The sequence below is a fragment of the Phaseolus vulgaris genome, chromosome 2, assembly GCF_051622355.1.
Source record: "Phaseolus vulgaris cultivar YP4 chromosome 2, ASM5162235v1, whole genome shotgun sequence".
Lineage (NCBI taxonomy): Eukaryota > Viridiplantae > Streptophyta > Magnoliopsida > Fabales > Fabaceae > Phaseolus > Phaseolus vulgaris.
Genome location: NC_143499.1, coordinates 9,698,095 through 9,711,066, shown reverse-complemented (window position 1 = coordinate 9,711,066; position 12,972 = coordinate 9,698,095). Strand labels below are relative to the sequence as shown.

General features: G+C 32.5%; 1 pseudogene; it reads left to right on the top strand.

The window, feature by feature from the left end:
• The first annotated feature begins 11,079 nt into the window (after positions 1-11,079).
• On the top strand, positions 11,080-12,972 carry LOC150028986 (uncharacterized; annotated as a pseudogene).

The window sequence follows — 12,972 nt, the reverse complement described above, 5'->3', positions numbered from 1 at the left end:
CTATGACATAGTAAGAAAGAAAGTACGTTAAAATTATAAAGTAAGGTCAACTGATTAAGGAAAGTTCTCCTAGACTTGACTAATCTTATCCCATCTTTAAGAGACTTGGTTCATTCCTGGCTGGATAGACAGGATAAAGACTGCTTGTTTCCCATATCTATGATTCTTTTCTCCTCAATGAAGCAGTAGATCCCCTTGCTTCCAGTGCTCGTCTTTGATTTTCTAATGCTTTCTCTAATCCTAACTCTCAATTGATTGAGTTTAGTCGAAATTTCAGTGGTTCCTAGAATCAATAAATGTGTCATGGCCCCTTCCTTTGAAGGCATTCAAACAATCACCACTCTCACTCCTCTGGTAAGTGGGATGATAAAGAAAACAAAGAAGCGAATAAAAGTGGTTAAAATGAAACTAAGTTTAAATATTTTATTGTTTAAGTTAAAAACTTATAAATAAATAAAAATTAACTATTCAAACTTCATTTTATAAAAATCATCGTCTCTCTAAAATAATTTTTCTTTGTCATATTTCTAAATTTTTGAGTTAATCGTTCATCTTTTTCAAAATTTGAGTTCATCACATTGAAGCTAACAAAGAGGAGAATAATAATAACTATCAATTAATTTTTTGTTTAGAGTAAGATTTTCTTTATCCCATTTTCCTTGGGTCGTTTACACGTGTATGGTTTGTTTTCCTAGGAATATGAGTTTACATGTGCATTTTGATGGAAAAACGTGAATCTCTACTAATCTAGGATCATACAATAACTTAGTTTGGTCATCAATGTTTTTTGTGAGTAGGTTTAAGCTTCATCTCTGAAATTGAGATTTTTGGAGTAATTAGATTTCTAGGTAAGGGAAATATCTTTAATAATCTTTTGATGTAAATATTGGTTTATAAGAAAAATTATCTTTAATAATCTTTTGATGTCGAAATTGGTTTGGGTGACTATTTAGTTAGAAAGGTTTATGAAGAATAGTTATGAGGTTGCATATGTGAAATTTGAATTGATATGGTCCCTTGGTTGATGTTTTGTTTGCCTGTTGAATTGGAGTAAATTCTTTAGTTAATTGTGAAGTTTGAATAGATGAAATAATTTGCAAGTTGGTAAAATTGTGATGTGTTCAGCATGAATTCAATAAAACTAAAATGTTATATTGTGTTTTGAATTAAGATTTTGAGTTAGTTGAAGTTCACAACAGGATGTTTGAGTTATAAAGGTTTTTCTTTGAGTATTTAGAATTGGTTAAATTTATGGAAATATTGTATCGTTATTGTCGTATTGTTGATCGACGAAAGGTTGGATTCATTATATCCATGAAACTTGGTATGATAGGTTCATTTTGGGTATCCTTAATTTTGTTTCGAATGGTACACTGAACTTTGTATAATTGAGTTTGGTATGGTAAATTTAGGTTATTATAAACTTGAAAACATTGTTCAGGTAGTTGATTTTGGCTATTTTGAGCAATGTGCACGAATGTGAATATCAAATGAACATAACTTCTGACTAATAATATCTTTTATTACATAAATTTTATTGTTTGCATAACTCTCCACATTTCATTGGCCATATTATCCCTAATTTGTGATCCGAGCCTATAGTCATCCTCACGAACTTGCGAGTGTGATACATCTAAATCCGGTTTCATCATTTCACAGTCAACTTCTTCAAGTAAAAACCCATCGTTGTTGAAACCGTGAAGAAATTTATGAAGAATACAACATGTTAAAATTCTAATTGTCATCGTATCAAATGAGTAACGAGGCTCAATTCCACTAGCTATAATTAGGAATGTTTCTTCAGCACACCAAATATTCTTTCAATTACATTTTTAAGTGATAAATGAAAATGATTAAACAATTCGCGGACATCCTATGAATCTCTGTGAGAGTACTATTTCAAATGGTATCGAACTCCACGATATGATGTTATAACTTGGAGTTTCAACATAAAATTGGCATCCCCGAGGTAGTATTTTCCTTAAATAATTTGAATTCATTGTAATAATTAGTCATAAGTAATAGTTTAACCCAATTCATATTGTTGACTCCAAAACACTTTAAACTACCTTCTAATATGATCAATGGATCCTCTCGTACAAATTCATCTTTCAGTATCCTCTAATCATAGGTTATTCCTTACCCCCTGACCATAACATATGTGAATTTATGTCAAAATCACAAGCTACGAATACATTAGGAGTTGGCCAATCTTTTCTTCTATGAAAATGAGGAACATCTGCTCGTACCTTGACACGAACATGAGTGTCATCTATAACACCTAAACAATCCTAATTTGCAAAAAACTCACATTCATAAATAACAAAAAGTCATACAACATTACTTAATTATTGAACTAGTGTTTCTCATATTGGTACCTTAAAGTATGGATAAAATCGACTCTTGTTTAAGATATGAGGTTGCACCTTGATCCTAGATAGTTGAATTAAGATCTCTTCCTCCAACATTAAAATTGCATTGAAGACATTATGAAATGAGACATTGTTTCTCTGAATCAATGAAAAAAAGAACGAAACACTCTGATTCTTGACGTTATGGCCAATGATGTGTAAATATTTAGCGATTTGTTCCTCAACTATTAATTGAAATGCATCCTTTAAATCCTAGTTTCTCCTATTCGTTCACATAACTGAATAAATGCTTTTGGACCCATGTGTGAATAATGTCACAACATCTTTCAATATGGACCAAGTGTGATATCAATTCTTGTCGACAACGCTCTTTTTGTGGTACGAACTCTAGTATGAAGTTTCTTGTTTTTGTTAACACATGCAACACTTTCAATCCATATGCAACCATGCAAAGGATTATCAATGCTTCTAGTTTCATGTGCATTTTTATTTGTTCTTGTAGGTATGAAATTGGATTGAAGTCCACATCAACAACATCATCATTCATATTATTTGTGCGTGGCATCTCAATGTCGTCAAAATACATAGACCAATGGTTATCGTTATCCATGTACACAAATCCTTGAACATAGACAACCATATAACTTCAATTACTACATAAAAAAACCATAATTTTAGGGTAAAGTTGATGGTTAGGGTTTATGTTTAGGTTTAAGGTTTATGGTTAAGGTTAACATGTATGGTTAGAGATAAGGTAAGATTTTATGGATAGGAGTTGTGTTCAGAGTTAGAGTTAGGGTTGGAGTTTATGTTTGGGGCTAGATTTAGGCTTAAGGTTTAGGTTATATGTTTGAGGTAGAAAAAGAGGTCACTCTCAAAGAAATAATGTTCTTGCATCAATCTGATCTTGAGGCCTTGGAATCCTCAAATGAAATATGTCAAAGCAAGCACACCAATCTTAAGAGCAAACCACCACAAAACCAAAGAAACAATAAAGACAAACAAGAAAAGGTATAAGCAAGGAAAAGGTAATTGCAAAAGGAATACTATATGTAAGACAAACTCAAAGAATAAGAATGAAAGACAATCAAGAAAATAAAGAACTCAATGAGAAAAGTAGGCACACAAAAGAATACCTAAGGAAAAGCACTAGAGTAGATGAAGAAAACAAAAATTTTAGCTACTGGAATTTTTTTTTTTTTTATGCAAACTGTGTTTGATATTCACTGATTTAACTGGAACGTTGTAGAGCGAACTGGATTATGAAATTTATACCACAGAAACTTCAAGATGTTAACTCAAAAATGGCACTGGAATCAATTAAAAACAGTAAGCCAATTGAGAGAAATAAATTTTTTAAAATCACTGCCAGATTACCGTATTTTTTTCGGCAGGAATGTACACTTTTTTTATTTTATTTATCATTTTTTGTGTACTTCATATTTTTGAATGATTCTTTTTTCTATTCCTTTCTAACACTTTGAATATCTCAAATCCAGAATTTCAGAATTTTACAGTACGTAAATCAGTTGCAATAAGGAAAAACAGTAAGCACTTTTTTCAGAAACAGAGAAATCCTAATAGGAATAAAAAACAGGATGATGAACTAGCAAAGACATAATAGAAAATGATGTATTGGAACTTGTATAGGTCTAGAATACAAGTATGAACTCAATTCTAAAAAGAAAATGCACAAAGGATCAACATCAATTCAGAAAATTATATGACACTAAAGCAAGAAACAATCAAAACAAGAAAAGTACTACTAGAAGTAATGACAATTATGGAATAACATGACTAAGACAAAACTTGACATGATTACAAAATTAAAAGACACATCACAAATTTTAACAACAAGTGAAAGGAAGCTTAAGGTAAACTCTAGGAAGGATAATGCCATTCCAAAAGAGCAACCATACTCATAAGAATTATGAGTGCCATAAACCTTTCCACAAACACTTGGAGCAAAAGAAAAACAGCAAGAATACTCAATTAAAATTCTAAAACAGTAACTAAAATTGCAAGAAATTAAAGAGCTCTTGAAATTAAAGTGCACACAACTCAACAATTAACAAGAATGAACCTAAGACTCATGATACCACATGATGTGATTCCAATAGCCACATAGAACAAGATTCTTGACACTTTGAGGAATCACCTTGAGCTGGAAAATATAGAGGCACTTTCTTAGAAGTTGGATCATGGTTCTAAGTCAAGAACTCACCAATACAAGTACCAATTCCCAAACTCATTTGGATGAACCAAATATTGTCAAATTGAATCAACAAAGGAATTATAAAAGAGAAGACCAAACAGAATTAAACCACAAACAAATGTACCGAACAGAATTTAGAACACCAAAACATAGGTGCTGGAAAATTAAGGACAGCCGAACCAAAAAATGCTCAAGAACACAAAACAACAAGAGTAATTGAAAGAGAAGAAAGGAAGGAGAAGAGAATGCTCATGAAGATGGAAGATAGGTTGGATGATCACGCCACTAGAAGTATGGATGCTCCTAGATGAGTGTGGAAGCCGCCACTTGAGGAAACCATGGTCCTTCAAGATAAGACTAGAGTAGAAGCTCAAAAGCTCTCCAAATGCTCACTCCAATTTTGAGTATAGTTTCTTTAGATGAATTCAAATCTGAAATTTACAAGGAAGGCACCTCTATTTATAGCCTAAGGTGCTGAAAATTGAAAGCTAAAACAAATCAAAATTCCCTCCAAAACAAGCTAGAATCGGCGCTCAAAAGCAAGGCAAGGAAGGTGTGATCCTTTCCTTCACTTTGGCACCCCCTATTCTACTCCTACACCTATCTACTAATACACCCCCCTAAAGCTCCTAACTAAAACCTAAAAGATGCTATAACAAAAGAGGTTTCTAAGTTTTCCCTCTAAGCACCTTCAACTAAAGACACTACAAAAAGAGAAAATAAATGTCCTCTAGCTCCCAAGGCTTTGAACATGCTTCTTGTAATCCTTTGAGGTGGACTTTGACCTCCATGGGCGTCCTCCATTTGTGCCTCCACCTCTTCTTGAGCTTGATGAGTGGCCTCCATGTTCTCTTGGGCTTGATCTCCATCAAGGTTTAGGTTATATGTTTGAGTTAGGTTTAAGGTTAGGGTTTATGATTAGAGTTATGGATAACGTAGGGTTAGTACTAGGGTTTATGGTATGTGGTAGGATTATGGTTTAAGGGTAAGGTTTAGGGTTAAGGCTAGAGGTTAATGAGTAATGTTAGGGTTAAGGGTTAAGATTAGGGTTTAGAATTAGGGGTTAAAGGGTAGGGGTAATGTTTGAGTGTATGTTTATGGTTAGGGTTATTAAGTTATAGTGGTTATGGTTAGATTTAAGGTTAGAGTTAAGGTTTATGGGTAGGGTTAGGGTTAGGTGTTGGGGTTAGAGCTAGTGTTAGCTTAAGCATTATGATTTTTTTTATTTATTCAAACTTTTCTTATGATACAAATGAATTAAATACAAAAACATATGTTCTAAACATACTTTAATATAAAAAATAATAATTAACTATCATTTTCGCGCATTCATACCGCTGAAATGATAAAAAAAATAAAAATTCTATAGCATAATATTTTACATAAAAAACACTCATATCAACCAATTTTTTTCCACAAACTCAAATACAACCAAAATTTGTTTCCAATTTATTGATAAGAAAATATAGAACACAAAATAATTTCCACACATATCCATAATATCACACATGCATCACATTTGTACTAAACTAAATTTGGTTGCACATTTTTTAATTTCCTTTCAAATCTCTTCATCAACCACAAATGAAGTACCACAGAGACAAAACACACATATATAAAATCACATATTCCATATACACATATGAGTACATGACTCCAAACCATCAAAATATAAAACTTGCTCGTAAATCTAGGTTATAAACCTCGTCAAGGCATGTCCAAAGGACCAAAACACAGTAACACCACAACACCAACAACAACTCACAACCATCACAACAATATAACCTACACAACTACATAAAAATCATTCACCCAAAACAAACATATAAACATAAATCCATGAAGATGTAACTAATGTCAACTTTCAAAACCAATTTTACAGAACATACCAACAACCATAACTGTGGAGAAATGAGAACCAAAATCATAGAAAGACAAAACAACAACCTTAATTGATTATGGCATGGACATAATCAATTACCTTGTAAAAAACATAATCTATTATGGAAAATGGATAATTGATTATCCCATAAAATTACACACATAATTGATTATCATCACCCAATCAACATCGATTATCGCTTCATAAAAACTGCATAATTGATTTTGATTCGTGTGAATGACATGGATAATCACATTTGTGGTTATTTCATATAGACTAATTCGTTTTCAAATGTTTATAAATCCATTACCACAATGTGATCCATGAAATCTTAGCTCAATACACCAAACAACACCAAACCACCACTATAACTAGGGAGCAACCAACATAGTATCAGTCACAACTAATACTTCACTAAGAACCTCACTACTCACAACCTCACTAGACGAAGAAGATCACACGTTACTCTTGCACTAGCTCAGGACAACAACAATGATAAGAAGCTCAACAATTCAACTCCACCTCGTTCACCGTATTTAACACCATAATAAATCTTCACCTACACCCTCAATCACACCACTTAGCTCAGTCAAAGAAGTCAGGAATCTAAATCTTCTTCTACATACATAGGAAGGGACTTTGCCTAGGAATCTTTGTTATGCTAGGTACTGTGCTAAGCAAGTCACGTGGCTTGGTTCAAAACATCAAAGGGTAACAACGTCAAATACTACAACTCTATGACTTTCTTTGCACATTTTCAGTTATATGCGAGGATGAAGTTTTCCCACAAATTTACGCTCTCAAATTCACGTAAATAAGTGGATACAAACAAAATTCACCAGTTTAAATCCATCCGGATGAACAATAAACATCCAGATCCAAATAGAGTGTGTTAAAGATTTCTTATTGTTATTTTAGGATACACTACAAGAAAACCTTCATTTAGCTTCCATTTTTTTGCGTGGGCCACTTGCCGACGGTACTGGCGTCGGCCAAATTCACTAAAAGCCCACACAAAAATGAAATGGGACGCAAAGCGGACGCAGAAATGGATTTGAATTTTTTTTTAATAAAAAGTCAGCTTGCGTCGGTTTTGCGTCGGCCACAGCCCACGCATATGCGTCCGCTTGGCCCACGCATGTTTAGGAATTTAAAATTTAAATTTATTTAATGTATATTTAATTCTTTATTATATTTGTTTTAAAATTATTTCTTTAATGTTATAATAAATTATTTAAATATTAAATTAATTGAGTAAAAGAAAATATTTATTTAAATATTATATAAAATATTTTATACATAAATTTCAGAATATAAATTTAAAATGAAGTAATTAATTAATACAAATGGTAATGGATCTATTTAAAAATAGAGAATAAACTTGATCTAAAAAAGTTTTATTTGGTTTAAGAAAAAAAAAATTAGATAAAACTTTTGATTAGTAACTTAAATAAATTTAAATGTTATATGTGTGCAATTGATGAATGAAGTAGGATTTTTGTTTTGATATCCATTATAATTTTAAAGATGTTATTTCTCATAAATGAAGCATAAGATCATCTTAAAGAATTAGCGAAAATGTATATGATACAAACATATTAAGACTAAGTGCGTGAGTAAGTAACTTATTCTTAATTGTTAGATTGATACAATATCAAAAGTGTTCCAAAGTTGACTACATGCTCTATAAATGTCATTGTTATAGTTACTGAGTATGATATCGAAAAAACATTAATGTTTTCCAACTGAAGCACATAATGATGTCATAAGTTGTAAGTAACGAGATGACACGTATGCAATATTTCTTATAAGTGTGTTAATATAGTTTTCCAATGTACTAAATAATTGGTCTTTGACATAGTAATTTTAATAGACTTAGTTCTTAATAAATGTAACATAATTAAGTAAGTTTCGACTGGGTGTGATATAGAATGAACTTAAAATCATGGAATAGAGTTCATGATTACATTTTGGATTATAAGTTATGTACCGGTATGGGTGAGACCGACAGATGGTCTCCCTGACCGGGACCCACTTGGCTATCCGAGACCTGGTGTACCTGACAGAGACCAGTGGGAACCTGACCGAGGAGAGAAGGACCCTAGTCAAGCACCCAACACGAAGACAAAGACTTCAATAGTTTTCTAGATCTCATCTCCTTAGCAGGAACAAGTTAATAACCCTAGTCCATTGTTAATTTAAGAAATATGATTCATTTCGTGATAATTATAGAATTACCTTAGAATCATGGAATATAGTTCATTATTAGATTTTGAATTATAAGTTAGAAGGGATGATGAGGGTATCGTGAGCAATTTCAATAATAAGGTTCATTGATATTTGTGGTAGTAGATGTTATGTGACATAAAAATTATACTAATTTTAGTTTTTGTATAAATTAAATTTTTTTATTGTTGTATAAATTAAATAAAGTTTTTTTTACAATTTAAATTAATTTTATGTTGTAGAAATTAAATTAAATTATTTTATATAAATTAAAGTTAATTTTTATTGTCTAAATTAAATTAAATATTTTTGTATAAATTAAATATAAATGAAATAATTTTTTTTACAATTTGAATTAATTTTATGTTGTAGAAATTAAAATAAATTATTTTATATAAATAAAAGTAAATTTTATTGTCTAAATTAAATTAATTTTTTTATATAAATTAAATATAAATTAAATAATTTTTTTTACAATTTAAATTAAATTTATGTTGTATAAATTAAAAAGAAATTATTTTATATAAATAAAAGTAAATTTTTATTGTCTAAATTAAATTAAATATTTTTGTATAAATTAAATATAAATTAAATAATTTTTTTTTACAATTTAAATTAACTTTATGTTGTAGAAATTAAAATAAATTATTTTATATAAATAAAAGTAAATTTTTATTGTATAATTAAATTAAATATTTTTATGTATAAATATAATTAATTTTTGTATTGTATAAATTAAATTAAATTGTTTTTTATAAATTAATCAAAGTTTTTGTTGTATAATAAATTTTTTTTATATTAAATTAAGTTTTTTGTTATATAAAAAGAATTTAATTTATTTTTTAAAAATTGAATTAATTTTAAATATTTTAAATATAAATAAAATTTTGGTTCCCGGTTTTCCAACCGTCCCAGTTCTCCCCAATTGAAACCCTAACATTTACTCTTCCCTCCACATCTCCTTCTTCCCTCCTCCGCCTCAACTCTCGATCGTTGCTCTGAGTCGCTGTTCGCCGCGTCCAGCTGCGTCGCCCTCCTCCGCGTCCAGCCGCGTCGCCCTCCTCCGCGACCGTCACTCCTCCTCCACTGCGTAGCTTCATCCGCCTGCCTAGTCTCCTACTCAGGTTCAGATTTGAGTATTTTTTATTTGGATTACTGAACTGATTTTTGAGTTGGATTATTGAGCTGTGGTTGCTGGTATTATTGATTTTACTTGTGAGTTCTGTTTTGAGTGTGAGTTTATGCCTGAATGCAGTTTGAGTTTGAGTTCCCCAATTGATTTTACTTTATATGAGCCTCGTGCAGTTTCTCAACAGTGTTCAATTTCGTCTTTCCTATTTTGAATTTGGATTCATCCACTTTTATTTTCCTGAACAATTGTTGTAAATAATTCTTTTGTTAAGCCACTGGTTAAAATTATTAAACGAATCCCGTCAATGAAACTTAATTATTCTACCAAATATTTTGTGTTGAGTTCTTTTTTTTTTCTTATAATAATTGATAGTGCAATGTTTAATCAATGTTTAATCATTTGTTATCAAAGTTAACAACTTTATTTTGAATTGAAATAATGGGTCCTTGGGCATTACCTCTAGGTCTTTGTCTGTGTTAATTCTACTTTATCGGGTAATTAGCTCTCTGTGATTAAGCTCCTTAATGCATTATGCTTCTGAATATTGGGCCAGTGACCAAAGGCCAGAACCCTTTAGGTATATCTTGTATTATTAATTTTTACAATTTGGCACATGAGTAGTGGTACAAATTATTTTCTCCTCATGGTGCTTAATTTTTTTTTCCCTAATTTGTGTTAACATCATTTTGCTTTGTACGTCAAATAAAAAAGGCTAACTTCCAGTAGAGACAAGTAAAGTAAAGCTAATGTAGTGGTTTAAATAATTTAAATTTTTATTTATTTAGAATTTTTAATAATTATGAAGTTTTTAATTTTTGTAGTGTTTGAAAAAAAAATATTGATGATGCAAAGAATAAATTTCATTTAGTGACGTGGGTGTTTAAATGAAATAGGGGCGGAGAGAGTAAAAAAAATTGGGCAAGTTGACAACATCAACGATGAATTGCCGTATCAAGCTGAGGAGACGTCTAATGTGTTACCAATTACAAGAATTGAACATTTACAATGTTTAGCTGACACATCTAATGTCGAAGTAGTTGATGACGATGATGATATTGAAGCACGTAATGATGACGATGATGAAGATGTTGACCTCTTAAATGAAGATTATTCAGAACATCACATACTCACTGACGATTCTGATTTTGATAACAATGAAGACTAATGTATATACTTGTAGTCAATTATAAACAAAACATGTGATCATTACATATTTATACTAATATTATGAACGGATGATTTTTCAGGAAAAATGGTTTGGACTAGAGGGAGGGATGGTATGATTGTTAGGCGTGGGCAGCCGAGACGTGGAGTTTCTACATCGATGCACGGTGAGCTAGCTATAGACCTGGGAAACATCCCTTATTCTGGTATTTTACCACCGTCTGATCCTGGTAGTCCATATATTTCATCCCATTCCTCGACACCATCTTCTAGCCCGTCTTCCTCCATCCCCTTGTCCTCTGGGCATGGAGAATTCCGGCATGCTTATCCCCACCCCACTATATCACCTCATCACACACATGTTTCATCATCTTCACACCCTCTTAGTATTCCAGTACCACCAAGACCATCATTCTCTGCTCCGACTTACCATCAGAGTGTCCCTACACCACTCCACCAGACTCAGAGTTTTCCACTCCAGCCTACCCTTGGTACATTTGTGCAGTCCACCCCGGGTACTTTTGTGCAGGCCACCCCTGGTACATTTGTTCAGACCACCCCTGGTACATTTGTTTCAGACCACCCCTGGTACATTTGTGCAGACTACTCCTCATCCCATTCTCCACACCACATCTTCTCCATCTGACCCGACTACTGCTGCCTATGTGCAAGGCCTCTCTGACCATGTTGACCATGGTGCCACTGCTGCTTCAGAGCATGACCTCCCCTCTGAGGAGGTCTAGCGTGACCCTACTGGTAGGGTCATCATCCGACTTCTTTGTAGAGGGTAAGTCATCCTAAATGTATATTTAATTTTATCTTTATATTACTATGTTTGTAATTTTATTTGTTTATATTTGTAGTTGGACGCCAAATCATTTTGCTAGTGAGGCCATTGGACATTGCATTCGATCTCAATTTAGAGGTCCATATCATCATTATGATGCCATGCCTGAGGAGGACAAACTGAAATGGTGGACTGACTTTCAGGTAATTTTAATTTTTGACAAACTACAGTCACTTGTTTTCTTCTTTTTCTTGTGGACTCAAAGTAACTATTTTCTTCTTTTTAACAGACTAGAGTCACTTGGGCACCCCATGATGAATGCCAAATTAAAAAAGTCTACGAGTCTAAAGTCAAAAAAAGACTTTGTGACATGTTGACCAAGGCTAGGACAAAGGGTGTCTGCCCTAATTGGATAGGAGAGCAAGCATGGGTTGAACTTCTAAACTATTGGGACTCACAACAATTCAAAAATAAATCAACTCAAAATAAAGCCAATAGGAGTTCAGCTCGTGGTGGAGCACTGCACTCTACAGGTAGAAAATCACATTCAGATATTGCAGTTATCTAGGTAAGTACTTGTCACTGCCTTACATGAAATCATTTTACATTTGCTACCTATAATGCTTTTAATTGTACAACATTATTAGGAACGTCAATATGGTCGTCCTCCAGAACCTGATGAACTATTTATGGCCACCCACACAAATAAGAAGGGTGAATGGGTTGATTCTCGTGCGAGAGAAACTTATGTAAGTTATTCTTTTAATTTGTTTTATATTTATATTTTAATTTTCTAACATTTTCATTTCCTAATGATTTGTGTAGGAAAACTATCATGAGCGCTTGAAGGCTCTTCAAGTAAATAGTTCTCAGGATTCTAATACCGATGTTCACCAACTTGATCCTGCAACTAAGCTTCAAACATGGAAAGAAACTGCTGGAGGAAAGAGTAGAGGTCGAATGTATGGTACAACAGACTTGGCTGCTAACATCCGCCACGGAGTCTCTTCTCTCACCCAAGCCTCTGCTTCTAGTACTTCACAATCTACACATGTGGTTGAAAATCAAATGCTTCGTGCTGAACTTAGTATGTGGAGTCAGAAGTATGCACACTTGGAGGATGAGCTGAAGGTTATAAAAGATAAACTTATCTCAATGGAACGTGAGAAAAGCACAACACAATTCGATCATTAG